General features: G+C 48.3%; 1 long non-coding RNA gene across 1 annotated transcript; it reads left to right on the top strand.

The window, feature by feature from the left end:
• The first annotated feature begins 4,670 nt into the window (after window positions 1-4,670).
• Gm33995 lies at window positions 4,671-8,650 on the top strand. The gene is made up of 3 exons (XR_377093.1): window positions 4,671-5,510; window positions 7,780-7,876; window positions 8,599-8,650. It is a non-coding gene; the product is annotated as a predicted gene, 33995 (long non-coding RNA).
• The last annotated feature ends 429 nt before the right edge of the window (window positions 8,651-9,079 follow it).

Here is a 9,079-nt window from a genome sequence, read left to right as displayed (position 1 = left end):
GGGAAAGAAGCTCATGGATAAGGAGGCTTGAGGGTGCCATCCAGATGAAAACCTGCATTGTGTTATGCTCACGGGCGCCATAATAGTGCCGGAACTAATCTTTTCAATAAACAGCGTGTAGCAACGCCACAATCCACAGACTGGAGGCACAGCCCAACCTTGCACCACAGCCTGTTAAAACAGGATGACAAGCACCAAAATGGAGCCAAGACACCAACCTAAGATTAAAGATGCGAGCATCACGACCTTGGACTGGATCCTGGCTTCTTAAAAACCAGACAAAGTGAATCCCATCAAAATTTGAAGAAAAAAAAAATCAGTGCCTCAAAATATGCTATTCAAAAACCGAATTTTCAGTGAGCTCTCAGAATCCAAGGTTGCATTTTGAAGCCACCCATGGGATACTCGACTCTGACCTGGCCTACGTCTTTCTGCCACTTATTCATAGCAACGAACACATGCACATGGCTTTTGAAAAAAGGCAAAGGTTTGAACAGCTGTCTCTGAAAGGCCAAGAAACCTAACTAGTTATTTAAGAACGACACATCGAAACCAAAATTAAAGTGTATAAGCACGCTTGCTGGGCAATCGCAAAGACCTGAGTTCAAATCTCCAGCGCACACAAAGCCTTCTGCTTCGGGTCATTCATTACATTATCCTTTGGATCTAGAGCAACTGTCCTATCAACCTCCCAGAAGGTGGGGCGAGCGGGAAGGAGGCTCACAGACAGCAGCATACACAGCCTCCTTGCAAGAAGCAAAGGGAAACTGGGACCTTTATCCATGATCAGTTTGACCGTGAAATGGGGCTGGGTATGCTAAGAAGACAGTTTATTAGCTCATCCAGAACTTAAAGCGTGGAGTTGCCCTGAGACCCATCGATTAGACCTGCAGGTACATATATGAGGGAGCTGGAAGTGGTCTGGCTACCTACAGGCTTGTACTTGAACGTTTTCACGCCTATGAAGTACAAACAGCTCATCCACACATCTAAACAAGACGTGGTATAGCCGGATGGGCCGCTGTTCACTCAGGAAAAGGAATGGAATCTACAGGCCACAGAATAGATGAGCTTTGAAAACCTCTAGCTGAGGGCAAAAGCCAGGCACAGAGACCACAGGTAGCTGAACCCATTTTAGAGGCAAACAAGTTCTGGCACACAGATGTCTGGAGAAGGTAAAATGTGTGGCAATTAGTCACCAACACATGCCTTATGTCGGGCTAAAAAAAAATGTCCTTAGGTCCTACCCTGACGATGGCCCCACAGCTACACAGGAGTGCACTCAAAATCATCAGATTAGAGACTTCACAACTCTCAATGTGGAGGATGAAGGATTATATTTGAAAAACTCCAGCCTCTTGAGGAAGTAGCTTATTTTCTTGGATTCTGCCTATCAAGAGTCTTGTTTAAAAAATAAAATCGTTCAAATCACTTCAAAGTGTTGGCATTTCCCACAAGAATCATGTCGTCACCATTTGTGGCTGCATGATTTATGCTCTTCTGAGCTGGGTCATTTGTGTTTGCTTTCCCATGCAGAGTCCTCAGCAGGGCAGGGGGGAGAAGATAGATAACTGTATGGAGGTGTGTGTGTGTGTGTGTGTGTGTGTGTGTGTGTGTGTGTGTGTTCTGGCGTATGTACAAGTACATGCGTGGAGGTCAGAGGTCAACACTGGGTATCTTCCTCAATCACTCTCTACCTTACTGTTTGAGACAGGGTCTCTCCCTGAGCCTGAAGCTCACCGATTGCCTAGTCTGGCTGGTTTGAGGGATCCTTCCACCCACCTGTCTCTATCCCTGCTGTACTGGGGTTACAGATGCATGCTGCTGTACCCAGTTTTTTATGTGGGTGCTCAGGGTTCAAACTCGGGTCCCCATCATTGTGCAGCAAACGTTTTACTAACTGAGCTACCTCCGTAGCACCAAGAATTTCCCCCTTTTTTTGTTTAAGATTTATTTTTAATTATGGGGGGAGGGAGATGTGTGCATACATGAGTGCAGTACCCAAATGGGCCAGAAGAGGGCACTGAATTACCTAAAGCTGGAATTGGAGCTATGCGCTAGGAGCAGAGCCCATGTCCCAGCAGCAAGTGCTTCTTGCTGTGTGCCATTTTCCCTGGCCCAACCATCCCCTTTGACTTGATGCTCCTACTTTCATTCTCCAGCCTCCGACTGAAGTCCTCACATCCAAATGTCTTTTTATCTCCTCTCGGGCAATGAGATAAAATATATTTGTTTGTGAACATCAAAGGCTATTTTAAAATGTATGCCACTGAAATTCTGCAGTTGGGAAAAAAAATAATAACCCTGGCTCAGAACGAGTCATTCTGTCAATGTGACTCACAATATCACATTGTAAAGGCAGGGGAAATAGCTCAGTGGTCAGAGCACTTGTTGCAGAGGACCCAGGTTCAGCCCACTTTTGGTGGTTCCCACCTGCTTGAAACTCCAGCTTCAGGGGATGTGACGCCCTCTGTTGGCCTCCTGAAGTACCTGGACGCATGTGTGCATACACACAGAGGGTCATGCGTATACACATGATAAATAAAAACAAATGAATTAAAACTACATTATATATGATGAAGATTTGATCTCAGGGATGAAGAGATGGCTCAACAATTATGAACAAGTACTGCGCTTGTAGAGTACCTGGGGTCGATTCTAGAACCCATATAGTGGCTCACAACCTCCACAACTTCAGTCATGGCACCGTTAGTGTACTGCATGTGAATGAGGTCAGACAGACAGACACGCGCATGCGCGTGCAGTCAGGCGTGTGGTCGGGGGCACGCGCGCACACACACACACACACACACACACACAAACATACACACAAACACACACACACAGAAAGGGAGAGAAAGCACTCATATAAAATAAAATATTAAAGAAAGATTTGATTCTGGGATTCCATATAAAAGCATTATTCATCTCTGTAGACAGGTACTTATCAAAATAGCTAGATTAGAAATGAAACCTCTGCACGCCTCGTGAGGGCACTCCTCATTTTTGAGCAGAGAGCAGTCACCATGATGATACTTTATTTTCTCCTTCCCAAGCTGAAACACATGTTCAGTTCATCATGATAATTAAAATTAGAAAAAATCTGTGGGTGGTTTTGGGATAAGAATATGTCATCTCTTCTCAAGCCTCAATCTGCTTCGGGAGTCTGACTTTGATACTTAAGAGTCCCAGGAGCAGGCACCAGGTGCAGATAGCAGGGGTTCTATCTGCCATTCACTTTGTACAGGACGATGGACGTGCTGAGAAGGGGCGTGGCCTTCAGGAAGTGGGCGTGGCCTCTGATCGGTGTGGCGCAGAGGTACTAAGTTCTGTTCTCTAGGTGGTTTGAGCCAGTGCTGCCTGTATCCTGGCCACTGTGGGGATAGCTCCATGATTCACAGGCCTCATGGGGATCCTTTGTGAACAAGAACTGCTGTGCAAAGTTCAGAGGACAGCCAGGGAGTTGGGACGATAGCATAAGCCAAAAGGGGGCAGAGGGGACGGGTAAGGAGAGATTGCTATGTTTAGGAATTGTGGTCAGAGGATGTGCAAGTGTTCCTGCTGAGAAGGTTGTGGCTGAGGGGAGCCTAAAAGGGATTCAGGCAACTCTGTGGCTTTGAGAAAGATGAACCAGTAGCCTAGGAAGGAAAAAGAGCAACATCCAAAATATATGATCAAAGTGTTCAATGTATTCAGTAGTAGGGAAGCACTGGAGCGGGGCTATGGGGGTCGTGAAACACTGTGAGTATTGGGTTTCAGGAGGAGGCTGAGGGTGTTGACGACTTGGTGGGCAGGTTTGGAAAAAGAACCGGGAAGGTTGATGTGTGTGGAGAGTGTGTAGCACTGGGGACCAGGAGCCCATCTGCTTCCCCAGGCCTCTTTGTCTCTATTCTGTAGATGGTTTCCTGACCCCAAAGTCCTGGTAGCCGCCACCTCTGGTGAGGTGCCATGGGCATGTCACATCTGCCTACAGTGACATCCCAGCATCTCCACAGTCACCTGCCTCTGCTGAGTTCCCCCCACCCCTTCTGCTGCGTCTCTGTAGCAGTGCCCTGGAAATGACCGGCCACAGGCATCCCCGGTCTTCCTTAGTATGCCTGAGAGGTCCTTCCAGGGCCAGAACCTGTGAAGGAGTGGTGTTCTCCAGTAGCAGTAGCTCAAGTGTGCGTGCGTGCACACACACTTGCTCGCATGTGCACACACACAGCCTCCTAGACAACCAGCTACCTGCTGGGTAAAGACAAGTTTGACTGAGTCACAGGCAGCAAAAAGGAAAATCACACAAAGAGCAAAGAGGAACTCTGGGACTGGGAATGTCCCAACAGATGGCCGAACCCAAAGTGTGCTGATAAGGGCAGGCCTCTCAGAGAGTGAGTGGACGGGCTCTGGTGAACTCAGTGGCCTCATGGAACTCACAGGGAGCCAGGCAAATTAATTCATTGAATGACAACAAGCAGTTTCAACAAACTGAAGCAAATAGAACAGAAAACAGTACAGTGTGAGAAGAAAGGGTAGAAAGGGGGTGGTTTGACTGAGTATGTATAAGAGAATCAAAGACAGGGATCTGGTGTGAAAGATGGACCCCCCCCACCACCACCCCACCCCCGCCTTCCCCAACCTCCATAGAGAGTGGCTAGCTCCATGCTTCAGAGCTATAGGAAGCCAGCATGGCCAGAGCACACAGGATAAGGAGGTGCCTGGAGAATTCTGTCCCTGGAGAGACACATATGACATTACTTCTCTCCCCTATAAAGTTCTAACAATACCTGAGTATCATTCCACCCAGATTCACCCTGGGAACCATTGGGTTTACTGGGCTTGCTCACAGAGCTTGAGGTAGGACTCTACCGACCAGAATGTGGGGACCCTAGAGCAGCCACAGTGTAAGGTCTGGACCCAGTGTGGATAATGGTTTCCCTATAACTGCACAGATGGAGCAGACTTAACACCCCTCAATTACCATTCCCTAGCCCGTCTGTCCCAACGGCTCCAGAGACACAAAGCCTGAATGGGTTTAAGGGATGTCATAGAAATGGCTGAGAGGAGCAGGAGAGAGAAGCAGGAATCTTAGGTGAGGGTCCGGTGACCTTCTCTGAGGGGATAGCAGCTGTCAACAAGCGCACTAGGGGTGGCCCCTTGCAAAAAGCTGATGTGACAAAGAGCCATGTCCTACAGCAGGAAGTTCCAGGCTTGAAAGCCAGAGCACTGTCCCTGATGAGCCTGTGTGGGCACAGAAGGATCGGAGAGGCTATACACACACACACACACACACACACACACACACACACACACACACACACACGTCACAACACTGTCCCTGGTGAGCCTGAGCTTGGCCCAGTTGGGCAGGGACCATAAGGGAGGCACAGGGCTATGCACGTGTACACTGAAACTCACAGATGATATGGAGCCAAGAGTGGACCAGGAGCCAGCAGCTCCACCTTCTAGAAACCAAGGAAAAGGCCAAGAGCAAGCAATGAAGGAATCAAGATGACCAAGTTGAAATATAGGTAAGCCTTTCTCTTTCCCTCAGCAAACCCCCACTTCCTGGAGCTGGGAGGTGGGAGCTGGGCTCCCTTTCGTTCAGTGCTTGCCACTCAAACATGAGGACATGAGTTTGATGCCCCCAACCCCCCAGAACCAATGTATGAAGACAGGCATGGTGGTGCACACTCGCAATCCAAAGCAGGACAGACAGAGACAGAAGAAGCCACATGGCTCACTGGCTGGCTAGTTTAAGCTTATTTGTTGAGCCCTAGGTCAGTGAGATGCTGTCTCAAAATCCAAGGTGAATGTTTCCTGAGAAATGACACCCAACATTGTCATCTGGCCTCTACACATATGTGATCACGGTCTTGTCTCCCTGGAACGTGCACACGCTTCGGTTTTGTTTTGTTTTGTTTTCGTCATCCTCTGAGCAACTGGGCACAAGTGTCATCTATGGGGCGCTTACCTTTGTGTCAGGTGTTAGATGTGACATAAGCCGGGAATATCAGCGTCAGTAGTGTGCTCTAGAGACAGGGCTCTAACCCCTGCTTCATGCAGCTTGCAATAGCCTGAGGAGGTCTCTCCAGAGACCTCTACTCAGGCGAAGCTGGAGACTTCACTGCAGAGAAGAATTTCAGGACCGGCCAGCATGAAGTGGAGCTGAAATTTAAGTAAGATTAAATTAAGTAAGATTACATAAATTAAGTTAAAAAAAAATTTTTTTTTTCGAGACAGGGTTTCTCTGTGTAGCTAGCCCTGGCTGTCCTGGAACTCACTTTGTAGACCAGGCTGGCCTCAAACTCAGAAATCTGCCTGCCTCTGTCTCCTGAGTGCAGGGATTAAAGGCGTGAGTCAACACACCCGGCTCATAAGAAAAGATTTTAACATAGGCGTAAAATCATGAATGATTTAAAAATGGGCATTGAGGGATAAGATGTAGAGTAAAATGTAAGGTAACAGGCCAGTGGACAATCACCCTGCTTCCTGGCCTGTCCCCAAACCCACGACACGGAAATCCACACCCCTGTGATTCAGCGTCAAAGGCCAGGCCATACTTCCCACTGCGCATACTCCAAAACCCCTCTAAAGCGCATGCGTTCCATCCATCCGCCCCGCTGCGGTCTCTGTTCCAGCTCAGAGGCAGCCACCATTCTGTGTTTCTGCCCAGTCAGTCTCCTATGTGAGGTTGGGTGTGTGGTATTCCTTGGCTCCCAATTGCTAAGATACCCTTGTACCAGAGAACCCTTCCAAAAGATACACCCCAGCACGGCTGTGGGCTCATCACACTCCTACGTGTATCTGCAAAGAGAATTCTAGCAGCTTTGGGAATTTCACTGTTTGAAAAGTTTCTAAGCCCCTCCCCTTTATCTCCCCACCCCACTTTTTTTTTTTTTTTTTTTCTTTCTGGAAATGTATCAGAAAGAATTGCAAGCTGAGAAGGTCACAGAGCCTCAAGGGTCACATGATGAGGTTAAGCCATTATCTTTCATGGGGCGGGAGCAATCGCTCAGTGACCCAGCACTGACTGCTTTCGCTAAGGATCTGAATTTGGGTCCCAGCATCCTCAGGCCAGCTCACAGATATTGTAACTCACGTTCCAGGATATCCGATGCCTTCTCCTGGCCTCATGCACCAGGCATACACATGCTACACATACATGCAAGCAGATGAAAACACTCATACACAGAAAAAATGTTTTCAATAATATCTTCCATTGTAAATGGGGGTTCTTGTGAAATTCCTGGAGAAATCCAGGTTTATATCTGGGAAGAGAGGAAAGCCATACTGGGGCCTCATCATCCATTGACATCTTAATATCCTTTAAAAATTATTTTCATTTATGTGTATACATAGGAGTAGGTGTTGTGTGTTCAGTACACTCAGTGGCCAGAAGAGGGCACCAGAGGCCCTGGAACTGGAGTTATGGTGGCTCTGGTGCTAGGAACTAAACCCAGGTCCTCTGGAAGAGCAGCAGCCAGTACTCTTAACCCCTGAGCCATCTCTCCAGCCCCTTGTTTTTAATTTCTTAACCTTTATTTTTGTTTTGCGTATGAGTGCTTTGCCTGCATATATGTCTGTTTATGCAGCAGTGTGTGCATTGTGTTGTCCATATAAGTCAGAATAAGGCGTTAGATCCCAACTTGGAACTGGAGTTGCAGATGGTTTGGAGCCATTTGTGCTGGAGATTGAACTCAAGTCTTCTGGAAGAGCAGCCAGCGCTGAGCCGCCCTGCCATCCCTGAAGCTTCTCCAGCCCCTCGCTTTAATGTTCTTATTTGAAACATCTCCCTAGGAGAGGACTATTTCTCTATGTTGACAAACTGTGCAGCAACAGAGTCTGTTCATTGGGCTGGAATCTCGATCCACTGGTGGCTTCAACCAGACTCCAGGTGAGGGCCCCTTTCCCTTCCCACCTCCCCTTCATTTTCCAACTTTCTGCCCTGTCTGAAGTTGTGACTCAGGAAGGCTGGAGACTCTGGACATTTGCCGCCATTGTACGTTGGGGGGAGGGGTCAGAGCATTGGAGGACTTCTGCAGGTGCAGCCTAGGGACTTCGGGAAGGACTATTGTAACTGATGCTGAATTTCGTTTGCCAGAGTGGTTGCTGGGAAAACATGAGAGAGCCCACACTGAAGCAGCCCAATTCTTCAGAAAGTTGGCATGCTCTTTGTTTCTCTGCCTCATCCAACAGTCCCGAGAATCCAGAATCCTTCTCTCTCTCTCCCCCCCACCCCGCTCCCATGTCAAGGATGATTGACAGGAGATAGGCCTTCATCATTTGCATGTACAAAAACATTTGAGGTCTTTGATTTTTTAAAAATATTTTTTTACGTTCATGTGTGTTTTGCCTGCATGTATGTTACGTGTACCATGTGCAAGCCTGGTGCCTGAAGAGGTGGGGGTGGGCAGAGGGAGGGCAGGAAAGGAGAGGGAAGAGAGAGGGAGAGGGAGCAAGGAAGGGGAGACAAAAAGAGGGGGGAGGAGAGACAGACAGACAGACAGACAGACATAGACATAGAGAGATGAGACAAAGAGGGAGACAAGGAAAGAGAGAGATGGGGTGGGGCAAACATTGTAGATACTGTAGAAAAATGTCTGTTTTCATTTTCAGAATGGGAGAGGTAGGCCTGGGCCGGGACTTGTCTCTTGCTACTGAGAGGTGAGTCAGCAGAACACCCCCCTGCTTGAGTGTTCCTGGTATCCCTGGAAAACATTTATTCCCAGGGTGCCCCCTTCTCATAGACCCATCTCTCTTTGAAGTGAGGGAGGGAAAGAGCGGCTCCCACTGTAGTCCAGGCTAGCCTAGGTCTCTTGGCATCTCCGATACTTCGGGACCACAGCTATACACCACCACCCGTGTGCAAGCATCTCTCTCTGCTCTTCCATACTTGGGGGGCTGGAGGTAACACATCGGAGCAAAGATGTCAGGAGGGGAAATACAACCTGAGAAACACGTGGGCTCTAAAAATACTCTAGAGCCGGAAAGATGGCTCAGTGGAAAAGGCTTTTGCCGCCGCGCCCCCTCGCCCCCAACTTGAGGACCTGAGTTCGATCCCTGTAACCACTGTAAAGATGGAAGGAGAGAACCAACT

This window comes from Mus musculus, chromosome 5 (assembly GCF_000001635.26).
Source record: "Mus musculus strain C57BL/6J chromosome 5, GRCm38.p6 C57BL/6J".
NCBI lineage: Eukaryota > Metazoa > Chordata > Mammalia > Rodentia > Muridae > Mus > Mus musculus.
The sequence above is the reverse complement of the archived record's forward strand: the minus strand, read 5'-3'. Positions and strand labels throughout refer to the sequence as shown.